The sequence below is a fragment of the Sus scrofa genome, chromosome 10 (genome assembly GCF_054392235.1).
Source record: "Sus scrofa isolate SSC_HxYL_T2T_F1_AM1 chromosome 10, Sscrofa_HxYL_maternal_Yorkshire_Landrace_v2.0, whole genome shotgun sequence".
Lineage (NCBI taxonomy): Eukaryota > Metazoa > Chordata > Mammalia > Artiodactyla > Suidae > Sus > Sus scrofa.
In genome coordinates this window covers 92,925,287-92,940,277 of record NC_139392.1, presented here as the reverse complement: position 1 = coordinate 92,940,277, position 14,991 = coordinate 92,925,287, and the positions used below count along the sequence as shown (strand labels likewise).

Here is a 14,991-nt window from a genome sequence, read left to right as displayed (position 1 = left end):
TCTGACCTGTTGTTATCCAAGAGGAGAATTCCAGGCTTATCACACTCTGCTGAGAAATCCTGTCCACACGTACACGGACGTTAGGCTTGCTCAATTTAACACTCTCGTTGGTTTAAATTATCAGTGTGCAGGAAAACTACGCTGTCTCTGATCGCCACTCAGAAGGTGTTAACAACAAAAATGCCACCTCATTAAGTATTTTTTAAAAGATACATTTATCAAAGAATAAGGCTGAATACATTAGTCTGCAAATACATGTGAATTACTTATGACTAAAACTCCTGGAACTAATACGCGAGAAGAAATAAATGACTAGAAGTAGGTGTCCCAAGCTCCTGAAAGCGTACATCTATTAGAATGTGCTTTATTTTATGTATGGCTGATTAGAATTTCAGATGATTACCAGTGTTATTCACAACTCTGAGCACTTACATCGCAGCTCAGAATCACTTACGCATTTCCCATGTTCATACGCATTCACTTATTCGTTTACACAGCATCGTCGCTGTGACCTCACACGGTGACTCAGGGTTGATGTTGTTAGACGTGGCTGTGGAAATGACAGGTAACCGACGTATCTCCTTGGGGGCTACTGAGTCTGCAGACCACATCCAGATCCCCGGCACGTCTTTGACCAACACAGCACATGTATCTTGTTTCGTATCCTTGGAGTAGTCATGCTTCTACAGTACTTCTTTTTTTTTTTTTTTTTTTTTTTTTTGTCTTTTTGTCTTTTGTTGTTGTTGTTGCTATTTCTTGGGCCGCTCCCACGGCATATGGAGGTTCCCAGGCTAGGGGTTGAATCGGAGCTGTAGCCACCGGCCTACGCCAGAGCCACAGCAACGCGGGATCCGAGCCGCGTCTGCAACCTACACCACAGCTCACGGCAACGCCGGATCCTTAACCCACTGAGCAAGGCCAGGGACCGAACCCGCAACCTCATGGTTCCTAGTCGGATTCGCTAACCACTGCGCCACGACGGGAACTCCTCTACAGTACTTCTTGAGAAGTCGGCTGGTCACTTCCCACCGGGGGAAGGTTCCAGTTAACTCCTCCTGGTTCGCAAATCTGCCTACGACGAGGGGCTTGTGGCCATCTGGGAAGGGCATGCCTGGCACAAAGCGGCTGGTGCTGGAGCACGGGGAAGGGGAGCGTGGGGCAGGGGGACACGGGCTGGGGATCTGTCCTCGAGCAGCCTGGGCTTCCTCCCAGCACGGCGGCCTCAGCACAGCGGGACGTCTCACCTGCTGACCCGCTCGCCAGAGGGCAGGGTCCCCAGAAATCAGTTCCTTAGGTCCATCCGGATTCAAGGGGGAGAAATAGCTCCACCTCTGGCTGGGAGGCGAGTTGAGGCCGAGAGCTAGGAGGACGTTATCAGACAGGAGGTGCTATTGTTGCCGTCTTTGGACAGCAATTTACGGAAAGTAGACTAGTCTCTCAGAAAGGAACTCTGTACCTGTCCGAGGTATGAAACCCTTCGTCTCTCTAGAGCACCATCCAGGTGATAAAAAAGAAAGTTCTCTTAACTTAAAATACAGCCCAAGGGAGCAGGGAGAGTGACACGTGTCAGGAGTGGGAACCAAGGAAGAGAGTATTTCAAATTATAAGATGCCTGCGAAGTGGTGGGCTCGTCAGAGAGTCGCCTGAAACCTCCCTGGTTCTGGAAAAGACAACTCCGTGAGGAGTGGAAGACTGTGCTTCTCAGCTGCTTCTCCGTTTTAATCAAATTTTTCACTGAGAACAGCAGAGACTGCTGTGGCTCCTTCTAAGCGCTAATGACGACTGAAAGCCTGCAACAGGAAAACTCTCTGGCAGAGGCTGCTGACACTTCGGAAAGTCTGGGTCCCAGGTTTTAAGCCACCCGGGATGAAGACCGTATTTCCTAGACTGCTGCGGGAGGCAGGACCCTACGATGCTCGAGATTGCTCGCTGCTGATACAGGCCCATGGCATCCGCAGGACTGAAAAGGACGGGGAAGCACTTCTGTGACTGGTTAGGTCACGGGCACCTCTGAAGTTAAGAGAGGAGATTGCGCTGGGTGAACCTGACCTAATCAAGCGGACCTGTAAGAGGAGCTGTGGTCCTCAGAGCGACACTCGGCGCAGAAGAGTCTTGGGGGGCAGCTCCCCCGGGTTGGCTTTGGCAGTGGAGAGGGACGCCTGGGACGGAGCGTGGGGCTGCAGAGCGAGCACAGCCAGCGAAGTAGGGAGCCTGATCCTCCAGCTGCACAAAGCTGCATCCTGCCAACAACCTGGGAGGGCCTGAGGAAAGGGTGCTGAGCTCCAGGAGAGAGCCCAGCCTGCTGGCCGCTTGCTGTCAGTCTCGGGAGACCCTGAGCACGAGATCGGCTAAGCCAGGCACACTTCTCTCTGGAAGTGAGCTGAGAAGGGGGCGTCCTTTTAACTGTAACATTTGTGGTCATTCTCATGCGCGATCTTGAAGTTAGGCTTACTTATCAAGTGAGGTAATTGGAGTGAATATTTTGCCCTCCTCCTGCTTCTTGCTCTCCTCCTGCTGCTTACAACTCAGAGACCACCACTCTGAAGCGTGAAGCTCTTGCCAAAACCTGGGAAAGGTGGGAGAAAAAGCTGGAAGGGCCTGGGATTTGGAGGGCAGAATGAGGGTCCTAGCTCTGGGCTAGTTGCTTCTGGATTTAAATAAGTGAGAGGGCAGAAACGTCTACTTCTAAGCCCATTATTATTGGAGTTTGCTGACGAGTTGTGCTTTTCCTAATGCCTATCATCTTGCTAAGTCAAATCAAAAAGACTCAACTTTTTTTTTTTTTTTTTTTTTTTTTTTGTGGCTGCAGATCTTTAACCCACTGAGCCACCAGGGAACTCCAAAAAAAAATCAACTTTTAAATATGTATATTATGATATTTTGGTACCTAAATCACTATTTTGATGGTATTTTGTCTTTTAAAATCTACAAACACAAAACCTCACACACTCGAGTCCACAGTTTATAAACCATGGTCATTAGCAAAAGACAGCAGAGGGGAAATTTGTGGTTCCTTTCAGAAGAGTATGAACCCAAAGAATAAACCTTATATTTGAGGCATTCTAATGGAACAAAAGGAACAAAAGGAGATCATTGTGCAAATAAAGAAGCTATGGGTTTTAGAGGAAGGGACTTCAGTTCCTGGTTCAGACTCAGCAAAGCAGGCAAGAAGAAGGCTGCCAATGAGCTGAACCATTCTGCTCCCCTTGAGTCACTGTAAAGTCCACTCATCATACCTGTAAACAGATCCTAAGTGTCACCCAACTTGGACACCTGGTTAATATTTACTATTGCTTTCCAATTTAGGAACTCTGATAAATCAAATACATAACAGTAGAAGATTCTCCCATGAAATAGTAATAGGTGTGTCACGTGATCGTTTTGTTCAAAAAATGTCATTGCTATGGAGAGCTGTAGCCATATCTTTGAAGATTTCATCAAGCCACCGGCATATTGAAGTCATTCAGACGTCTGACAGGAAGACATCTGCTTAACTTAAAAAGTTTTCTCAAAAGATTTCATTTTTTTTCATGGCTGCACCGCCATCATATGGAAGAAGTTCCCAGGCCAGGGACTGGATCTGAGAGCAGCTGTGACCCACAGTGCAGTTGGGGCAGTACCAGATCCTTTAACCCGCTGTGCTGGGACAGGGATCACACCGAGCAGCTGCAGTTGGATTCTTAACCCACTGCACCACAGCGGGAAGGCCAAGATTTAATTTTTTTAGAGCAGTTTTGTTTACAATAAAATCGAGAGGAAGATACACAGGTTTCCCATTCACTCCTTGGCCCCAAAACCCACGTACCCTCCCCCAATATCAACACCCCCACCAGAGATGACATTAGGGTTCACTCCTGGTGTTGCACGTTCGGGGGTTTGGATAAAGGTGTAATGACATGTGTACATCATTGTAATTTCATACAGAGGGGCTTCCCTGCCCTGAAAATCTTCTGTGCTTCCCCAACTTTTCCCTCCCTCTCCCCAGCCCCAGCCATCACTGATCTTTTTACTGTCGCCATAGCTTTGCCTTTTCTAGATGTCACAGACTTGTGATCAGAGAGTGTGTAGCATTTTCAGACTGGTTTCTTGTACTTCGTCATAGGAATTTAAGATTCTGCCCTGATTCTCCATGGCTTGACGGCTCATTTCTTTGTAGCTCTGCACAATATTCTTTTTTTTTTTTTTTTTTTTTTTTGTCCTTTTGTCTTTTTTGTTGTTGTTGTTGTTGTTGTTGCTATTTCTTGGGCCGCTCCCGCGGCATATGGAGGTTCCCAGGCCAGGGGTTGAATCGGAGCTGTCGCCACCGGCCTACGCCAGAGCCATAGCAACGCGGGATCTGAGCCACGTCTGCAACCTACACCACAGCTCACGGCAACGCTGGATCGTTAACCCACTGAGCAAGGGCAGGGACCGAACCCGCAACCTCATGGTTCCTAGTCGGATTCGTTAACCACTGCGCCACGATGGGAACTCCTCTGCACAATATTCTATTGCCTGGATAGACCACGGTTTATCCATCACCAGCTGAAGGGCAACTTGATGGCTTCCAAGTTTGGGTAGTTATAAACAAGGCTATAAGCACACATGTGCAGACTGTTGCGCGGCTGTACGTTTTCGGCTCCTTTGGGTAGATACCAAGGAGCCAGATTCCTGGATCTTGTGGTAAAGGTCTGTTGGCAAGACACCGCCAAACTCCTCCAAAGTGGCTGCATCATGGGGCTCCCCTCAGCCATGACCAGGGGTTCCTGTGGCTCCACACCCTCACCAGCATGTGCTGCTGCCGGGGCCCCAGATTTGGGCCAACGGGTGTGCAGTGTAACAGAATCGTGTTGTTGTTTTAGTCAGGTTTTCCTGAAACTCAGCATGTCACAATTTCTTTTTGAGTCGAATAGGTTTCCCACCCCCGACCTGTAGCCCCGTCCCCCGAGGTGCACGTCTCGGACCTTGAAGAACACAAGTGAGGATATACGGCTTAGGTCACACAGTTCTGCTCACAGGTAAGTCCACAGCACCTGCCACTCACTGAGCGACAGTCATCAAAGGTGCACTTGTTTCTATTAGAGACACTTTCTCCAAAGCCATCCACCACGGACACAGAATTCTCTCCCTGTGTAATAAGAGGAAACGCACCTTTCATCCAATGCACTGCCACTACTTCTGTGTATTCCCTGTGTTTACTGTTATTTTTGGAACAGTTTTCTGCACAAAGGAAAAAAGTACCGGGGCGGGGGGGAACCGTCGAACTTGTGGATTATAATGAGATAATAATAATCCAATAAGGAAGTAGTTGGATTATGAATCAGAAAGTAAATATTGTGGAGTCTGAATGGAAAACTCAAACCATGCATTTTGGTGCTCTGACTTCTAAATGTTCTAAAAGCCAAATTCCATGGCAGCTCTTGGCCTTTATTGGGTGCGCTCGGACATGGAATCCTTCATCGGTGCCTCAGCGAGCCGCGCCCTGTGAAATTCCCTCCCTATGTGTTCGGGTAGGCCCTCGACTTGCCCCTGGCCGGCGGGCACAGCAGAGGTGATGGATGTCATCACGCTCTTGGTTCAGTCACCTCGTGGGGCAAAGATGGAAGGACGCTGTGTCCTACAGGCCTTGATCTTGGACTGGAGGGAAACTGTTCGGCTGGCCTTGGGGAGGCTGCAGGGGTCCGTGGCATGGGACCCAGGGCAGCTGTCTCTGGGCCTGAGAGCAGCAGGGCCCCCAGTCATACAGCCAGAGAGAAAGGAAGTCTGCTACAATCTGAAGGGGTGAGTCGGGTTCTCCAGGGAAACCGGAGCCAGGAGGATATACAAGGATACAAGAGGGAACTCATTTTTGTTTTTTTGTCTTTTATTAGGGCCACACCTGACATATGGACGTTACCAGGCTAGGAGTCGAATCAGAGCTATTGCTGCCGGCCTGCACCACAGCCACAGCAACACAGGATCTGAGCCTCGTCTCTGACCTACATCACAGCTCAGGGCAACACCGGACCCTTAAGCCACTGAGCGAGGCCAGGGATCGAACCCATACCCCTCATGGACACTATGTCGGGTTCTTAATGCACGCAATCACAACAGGGACTTCTAAGTTTGCTGCTTAAACTATGTGTACAATCCCTGCTCTGAGTGGAAATTTCTGACAATTGCGTTTTGTAAAGCAACTACCATCACAAAGGTGCCTAAGAGCCAGAGCCCAAACACTGACCCCAGCACATCCGACACTGACCCCAGCCCCCAGGGTGCCCTCCTGTCGTCATCTCTGGGTGACCTAAGGGATCCCACTGAGCACGACTTGGCCTGATACGGAGGGTCCTTTGTGTTCTTGAGCTTCTGTTTCTCAGCTGCGCTCTGTGGAGGGATCTGAGACCGCAGGTCAGGAATGAGCCGTGGACATCGACCGTAAGTCAATGAGGAATTTTAAATTGCTCTCTCTATGTACATACGTGGAAACTTCCAGGTTTCTTTCCTCAGTTTCCAGGAAGAACACTTACTTGCGGCTTTGACCCTGAGGTCTGTTTTCGGGCCGTATTAAGTTGCCTTATGATTCTGCAGCACATGACGATAAATAAAGAGAGGCAGAGTGTAAAAGTCATTTTACTTCTGAAATACCTTCTGTTGTAAATAGATACGCGTTTTCCAGAAGGCTCAGAAAATGTGCTCATTGTAACCTCATCCAGAGTTCTTTCTTTTGTTTCCAAATCCGGTCCTTCTGAGACCCTTTGTTCTGAGTTCATTGTGCAATATTTCCCATGTGACCATGTTTTGTAAAATCGACTCAGATTTTACAAAACCTTAGTTTATGTTCTAAACATGTCTTAACAGGTCCCTAATGAAAGTGTGGTCATTGATTGACAGAGAGGAAAAGGGAACGAGAAAAGCGCAGCTTAGTATAATAAAGTTTCCTATGTCAATGTTAGGTTTTACACTCAAACAAAAGCTAAATTTGGGACACCGATTACATACCAGCATTGATATGAGTCATTTCCTTCCATGATAGCAAAACCCAAGCCCTAACTTCCTTTCTTAGGGTAAATCTGCATAAACCAGCAGATTTCAGATCTCAATTCTGCATGTGTGAGTTCCTCAAAAAAAAAAAATCTCAGTTCAAATTTGTACCTTCAGTGGAATTTTAAATAATTCCAAGAATGAGAGTAGCTGACACCAAGCATTAGATATTAGTAGAACAGTTTCACTTTCAACAATGAAATTCTATGTCAGTTAAAATTTTGCAGATACTGTGAAAGGAAAAGTGAAGAAATACTTGCATCGTAACAAACTAAGAAGACCTGCACTGAACTAAGACACAGACACACACAGACAGACACAGAAACACAGCAACACACAGAAACAGAGACATACACACCCCCTACAATGATGAATGTCATTCCACTTCTGTTTCATGCGGAACCTTAATAACCTAGCACTTTCTTCAACACATCAGCCCACTTCATGTTCAGAAGTGAAAGGAAGAAACTGCCATCTAGTTCAGCGCTTTGAAGATTTTCCGGGAGGAGAAGAATGTGCATATGACTGGTCACTATGCTGCACAGCAGAGATAGACTCAACTCTGTAAATCAACTATACCCTAATAAAAGTAAATTTAATTAAAGCTGGTTAAAAAAAAAAAGATTCCAGGACCTTTTCATTCTGGCCTTAATAAACCTGCTTGCTCTGCTCCCTTCTCCTCCAGGGAGGGATTCTGCCATATGTTTAGGAGGCCCGGGACGTGGACCTTACACCTTTCGCCTGATGTGTGGGCACAGCAAGTTGAGGAGGGCAGGTGGCGGGTGAGGACTAGGCTCTTTCAGGACCCCTTGGAGGAGGTTTTCCAGAGAGTGACTCTGGACACCAGGCATAAGTAACCACAGCTGGTCTGTGGACGAGCAAACAAGGAAGGTCCAAACTGAGAGTCGCTGGTGTGCGGAAGTTCTAGAGAAAATCGCAAGACCAGGTGAGACCTCGAAGGGAGTGCGTGTGGCCGGAAAGGGCAGAGGAGGCGGTCCCGCCTTGAGGCGCCAGCGCTCAAGGGACTGGAAAGAAAAGCAGTGAGCATGGCAGGTGGAGGGGAGGGAGAGAGCAATGGGGACGAGCTGGGACTGGCCGGTGCCCTGGAAGCTCAGCGCGCGCGGGAAGCGCTCCGGGTGCCAGCGGCGAGCAACTCCTCCAATGCGGACAAGCGCTGCGACCCCAGGGGGAGATGCCTGGCGCCTGGACAGGACCTTGGGGTGGAGGGGGTGGGTGAGCAGCGGAAAGCCTGGCAGGGGACAGTTCACCAGAGAAGAGTGTGAGAGGAGAGGCAGGAAAGGCAGGGATGAGGCTTCTCAGGAATTCCACCCCCAGGAGACCCGGGTCCGAGGGGGGAAGGAGAGGCGGCCAGAGGACCCAAGCTTCTCAGGAGCAGGTAAGGAATACCCGCGTTTGCAGGCTGCTGGGAGGGGCTGAGCCAAGCAAGTGCGGGACCTGGAGGAGAACGGAGACTCCGGGGAGCTGGGTCCTTGGAAGGACCAGCGATGAGAGCAGGTGCAGGGGGCCCGGCTCAGCGCAGGGGCACAGAGCACTCCTCCCTGGTAACAGACAGGGACTCAAGTGCACGGTCAGGTGGGACAGGTGGGTAGTTAGGCTGGTGGAGGGGCCTCTTGGATTCCTCAGCAAAGGGAAAATACAACAACCGCGGAGACGGGGCCTGGGCCTGCGGTCGGTGAGGCTTGGGGGTGGGGTGTGTGTGTGTGTGTGTGTGTGTGTGAGAGAGAGAGAGAGAGTGCAGGCCCCCGTGTGCGGAGGAGGAGGAGGGGGGAGGGAAATGCCCTGTATCATTAGGATGTGGGGCTCGTGTCCTCAGGGGGCATCGTGTGGGTGACCTTTGCCTAAAAACACCCCTCCGCCCGGTTGTGTGTTTTCCGCTGTGTCGCAGGCGCAGGTGGAGCTGTTTTTCACTGGGGTTGTGCTTTTCTCCAGGGAGCATCTCAAAACCTGGGAGGAGCAAAGGCGGGGGGTGGGTGGGTGTAGACAGGCAGGGATCACTGGACCCACAAATCCTCTTCATAGGAACGAGGGCGGCGGAAACAGAAGACAGCGCCGCGGAGGAGGGGACCTCGAGGTGGAAGAAAGCGTGGACAGAGCAAGCGACCCCGCAGGCGCGGGGCGTGGAACAGCGCCCACGTGCTTCGGTCACAGCAACAGGGGGATGCTGTCACAGCGGGGCAGGAAACGCGTGACGAGCCCCTGGGCCCGAGCCCGAGGTCGCCCGGGCCCCTCTCTCTGCAGAGGATGCCCTGCCGTCTTCCTGCTCCGGGCATCCTCTCCGCCCAAAGGCCGTCCCTGGGCTGTCGCAGGGAACCCCGCCGGCCCTGCCTCGCCCTCCGCGGAAGCCGGGACCCACGCGTTAGTGACCGCGCGACAGCATCGCTGTCTTTCTCTGCAGCACCTAGGGGACCTACGCCAGGAAGCCGGCCCCTCCTCACCAGTCAGACCCAGCAAGGTGTTGCCTCCGGCCTACTCATGCCAACTCAATGCGCAATTTTTATTTATTTTTTAATTAAAAAATTATTATAGTTCATTTACAATGGTCTGTCCATTTCTTTTTTTTTCTTTCTTTCTTTTTTTGTCTTTTTGCCATTTTCTTGGACCACTCCCACAGCACATGGAGGTTCCCAGGCTAGGGGTCGAATCGGAGCTGTAGCAACACCAGAGCCACAGCAACGTGTCTGCGACCTACACCACAGCTCACGGCAATGCCGGATCCTTAACCCACTGAGCAAGGCCAGGGATCGAACCCGCAACCTCATGGTTCCTAGTGGGATTCGTTAGCCACTGAGCCACCACGGGAACTCCTGGTCTGTCAATTTCTACCACACTGCAAAGCGACCCGGTGAGACATATACATACATTCTTTTTCTCACATTACCCCATGTTCCATCGCAAGCGACTGGACATAGTTCCCTGTGCGGTACAGCAGAATCTCATCGCCCATCCGTTCTAAACGCAGCAGTTCACTTCTAACCCCAAACTGCCCCGTCCATCCCACTCCCTCCCCTTGGCAACCACAAGTCTGCTCTCCATGTCCAAGAGTTTATTTCTCAAAGCGCTATTTTTAGACAACCGTTTCCTTTTCTCATTACAGTGTCACTTGGAAATATCTACTGTCTATAATCTTAGAATCAATTGTTCAGTTGCCCACTTCCCTCATGAGAAAGCACGGCCTTTCAAGTCTGCCACTGTGGTTTATTCACTATTGCTTCCTTGCAATAAACCCATTTTGACCCTATTTCGTATCACTCATAAAATTAATTCCAGATGGGTTACCGATCTAAACGCGAAAGGAAAACAATACAAGTTTTAAGAGAAAACATGAGGATATCGTCACGACCTTGGGGCGAGTACACGTTCTTAAAAGAGACCAAAACACTCAGTGTGAAGGAAAAGCTTAAATGGGCCTCTGCTATGAGTAAGGACTTTCATCAAAAGATGCCATTAGCAGAGAGAAAGAGCAAGCCACGGACTGGGAGAAGACATTTGCAATTCAAATGGCACCAAGGATTTATGTCCAGAAAATACAAAGAAATTCTACAAATCGATAAAAAAGACAAGACGATCCCATGGAAATACACTCCAGAGAACTGAAGAGCCACTTGACAAAAGAGGCTAGACAAACAGCCAATAAAATATGAAAAAGTGTCCACCTCATTAATCAGAGGGAGATGCAACTTCAGTCAATGAGACCTCACTTGGCACCAACCCACTGGAGTGGCTGGTTAGCAGGTTGGTTAGCGGAGGAAGGCAGGGCCAGCTGGACCTCTCAGCCACACTGTTGGAAATAGCCACATGTGTGACTGCGCTGTGGTTCTGTGCTAAAATGGGACATACACACGCACTGTCACTAGCAATTCTGCTCCTAGGAACGTATCCTACCAAAATAAGGACAAACATTCACTCAAAGATGTGCCCAAGAATCTTGCCATTGAAACTCTTATGCCTCCGAGGGCCAGCCAACCAACACATCCAAGGAGCAGGGGGGAAAATGCACCGTGGTCTATTCCAGCACTGGGATGGCCTCCTGGCAATGTTAAAATGCAAAGAGGCATCTCAAGGGTTCACTTTGGGGGCGGGCAGGGCCTGGGGGGCAGGGGCAGGGTCTGGGGTCACCTTCGTCTTTTACTTCCTCATCTGGGTGGGGGTGAAACAGGTGCCTTTGCTGGGTCAGAATTCCTCAGCTGGTGCTCTTCAATTGTGTGCGTTTTTATATTTGTACACTTTTCTGTATGTGAACTGTACTATAGCAAAACTCTAAAATGATTTGCTTGTGTTCAATGGTAGTTAACATTCTAGAATTATTTTCTAAAGAAAGCAATGGCAACGCCATGAGCAACCCACGAAGTTGGAGGCGAAGGAGAAGAAAGAGTAAGAGCCCAGTGAGCTCCACCCCTGAACAACGCTTCCCACACTCAGGAGGGAGGCCGTGAGGGTTCCGTGCCCATTAGATGGGCCAGGGGGAACATTTTTGTGCTGTCATAGCTCGGTTTCATAACAGGAATGAGAAGATGTCTTTTATTTGTTCCATGGCCTTTAAAGATGTTGGCATTAAAAGACGGCACTGTGGAGTTCCCGCAGTGGCTCAGTGGGTTAAGGATCCGGCACAGGTCGCAGCTGCGGGTCAGATTCCATCCTGGCCTGGGAACTTCCTTATGCTGTGGGTGCAGCCAAAAGAGAGCGCGGGTGACCGGGTGCAATGGTAAAATGAGCTGTGGGATCTGAGGCTGAGCTACGACAGGCCCGTGCCCTTACAGCACTTAGCAGTCACCATGGGCCTCACTCATTAACTCACCAAGCCCCTGGCACCATCTCAACTACGGAAAGTGCTCTATGAGCCCAAATTCTAGTCTCTTCTCTATTAATCATATTTGATTAATACCATTTGAAATATCATTAAATAATTTTAAGGCAGGTGTGTGGATTAAAGCTACTCTAGAGCTTTCCTTACATAAACATTGACAAATGACGTGCAAATTGAAGTTTGCACAAGTGATTGATCTGCTCTTCTGCAGTTGAAATTAATTATTACTGTCATATTTACATGACCAGTTCTGATGTGCCCCACCATTTAACCCACTGCCATTTGCCACAGATCACTTTTAAACACAGTATTATATTTTCAGGATACAGCGAGAGAGAATCAGGTCAGAAGTCTAATTTTCTGTGTCTTAGATTCAAGTTTAGCTGGATAAATCTTTTTTTTAAATTAAATTTGGTGAGCTTATTAAAATATTTGATTTATTCTGTCTTTACAGAAGCTTCATAGGATAGTTATCATGGCTATAATGGGACCAGCATATACTTTCCCCAAATTTACCTGTAAGTATTAGCATGATCTACTTACGAACAATGTATTGGGCTGTTTCCACTTGCCATTACGAGCTCTCTTATGGGAGTGAATATAGGGGAGGCTTTTAGAAGGTCACATACGCTTAGTGGGAAAAACCCAAGGACCACCTGGACACGATTTGTTCTGTGTCCCTGCTGGCGGGAGGGTCCCCTGAGCCGTGTCAGACAGATGGGGTTCCTCTTGGTCTCCAGGGAAAGACGGTCTGTGATGTTGAGGCCCCCTTAGCTGCTTGAGAACATGAATGCAGAATGAAACTTGCTTCAGTCAAAGCTGCAGCAAGCGTACCCATCATTAGGTCTCCATCTGGCTCGAAGCAGCGCCTTAGTTTCTTTCATGCACTGTCTTAGAGGGAAATTTACCGTAATTTCCGGACTACAGACGACCCAGTGGAAGCTCACATTGTCTAAGGCCAGAGCTAGAACAGGTCCTAGTGGGGACTGTTCAGAAAGGAGAATCTGCGTGTCCTGAGTATAACATGTAATATGTAAATGCCCCCTCACTTCTGACTGTGGGACCAGAAAACTGCATGCTTTGTTGCTGGCTGTGGCAGGCATGAGTAGGCAGGATCTATATTAGGCGTCTCCTAGTTATTTCTGGTCCGAGCTGATGCTTCAAGGGTTCCTGTTCAACGGTGTCCGTTCTTGTTTTCTGCAGTTAGACTTGGGCCTTGATGGAAAGGTGAGTTATGTTCAGGGAGAAAGGGATTGACACTGAGGCCCACAGGGGCTGGCTGATGAGGAACAGTGATGAACTGATACCAACTGAATTTCCCCTCCGTATTCTCTCGGGGTTTGGTTTGGTTAACGTCAGTTGCCCTGTTGCTTCAGGTCCACTGATTCTTTCCCACGTGGTGCAGAGGCTACTGATGTGTCTGATTAGCGTGCCTTTGTCTGCGTGATCCTGAGATTTGCATGTGTTGGTTCAGCCTCGTAAGGAGCTCTTCCTTACGAGGTCTGTCTCCCTGCTGAAAGTCGCTGTCTCTTCCTGCTCGCTGTCCACCGTTTCCACCGGGGCCTCTAACCTGCCAGTGACTGCTATTTAAAAACACCTGCCTGAGAGTGAGCACGGTCAGGCCCGGGTGTCGCAGGGCCCAGGGCACCTCGTCCCTCACTCATCCAAGGAACACTGACTTGGTCATAGAACGACGAGGCGGAGCTTCCAGGACCCCCCCAATTCATCTTTGCTCACTTAGGTTCTTCCCAAACCGTGCCATCTCATTGTTTCACGCCAAGTATTTCCTCACTTTTTTCTATGAAGCAAAACTGTGCACAATTTGTCTTTTTCCAGATAGGCAGCTATTTCTGCCAGCCCCATTTACTAAAGAGTCTATCCTTTGCTCACTAAATAGAAATAATATCCTTATTAAATATTAGCCACTCAGGTTTTTCATTTATCTATTTGAATATCTCTATGTTAATGACATATTAATTTTATTTTAATGGAATTCTAGGTTTTTGTCTGATATCTAGTAAGTCGCATCACTTCTTTCCTATTTTACATAACTCAAAATTATTCTTGGCTACTTTTGACAGTTATTTTCTCATAAACGTTATGGCCACATAATTAAAATGGAATTTTATGTAATAATTAACATATATTACAGTTGAACAATTTAACGTTTTATATATCAAAGAGTTCTCATGCCTGAATGTTCTCTTTTCATTTGTTTATGTAATGTTATATCGTTCAAGAAGATATTCTATTCCTCTTAATATATATCTTATTTCCTTCTTGCTAATTTATACTTAATATAGCATGCTTTTCTCGCTATTATGAGGGTTTTTTTCTCATTCTCCTGTAAGTTCTCATTATTAAACTAAAAAAAAAAACCTATTGGCTTTTATATATATTTATCTTATGTCCACTCACCTTACCAAATTCTTCTATCAACTCTTAATTGTTTAGAAAGAGACTCTTGGGTTTTCTAGTTATAAAAAAGGAGGTATTTTTTTCTTCTGAAAATTTCACACCATTTATTAAATTCGTTGTCTAATTACAGTGACTAGATCCTTAAAGACAATATTTAATTATAATTTTACTAGCAAGGATACATTTCTAATTTCCAACTTTAATTAGAATAGATTTTTCATTTTACCCTTTAGAGTAGGAATTCCAATTGTCTGGTAGAAATATTACTGGACTTGAGCCGTTCACATCGACTCCTTTCCTTTCCTTTTTTTTTTTTTTAATTTTTAGGGCCTCACCCACAGCATATGGAAATTCCCAGGCTAGGGGTCACATCAGAGCTACAGCAGCTGGCCCACACCAAGGGGTCACATCTGAGCCACATCTGCAACCTGCACCACAGCTTGTGGCACCGCTGGATGCTTAACCCACCGAGGGAGGCAGGGATGGAAGCAGCATCCTCATGGATACTAGTCAGATTCATTTCTGATGCATGCAATGGGCACTCCATATCCACTCCTTTCTTAAAGTTATTTTAAAGGAGGAAAAGATAGCTTTGTTGCTGTGCCGGGTAAAGGGGGCCACCGCAGGCTCAGGCCTTAAAGACAGTGCCCCTCCTTTCTTAAAGTTTTAAAGAGGAAACGGCTACAGAGGAACCTCATTGAGCGTCTTTTTACACTTTAGTTTTCTTTTTAATGTTTGCCTAACGGATC

At 47.9% G+C, this 14,991-nt stretch overlaps 1 long non-coding RNA gene across 1 annotated transcript; it reads left to right on the top strand.

The window, feature by feature from the left end:
- The first annotated feature begins 8,254 nt into the window (after positions 1–8,254).
- Positions 8,255–9,550, top strand: LOC146399614 (uncharacterized). Its single transcript, XR_014818237.1, has 2 exons — positions 8,255–8,395; positions 9,040–9,550. It is a non-coding gene; the product is annotated as an uncharacterized LOC146399614 (long non-coding RNA).
- The last annotated feature ends 5,441 nt before the right edge of the window (positions 9,551–14,991 follow it).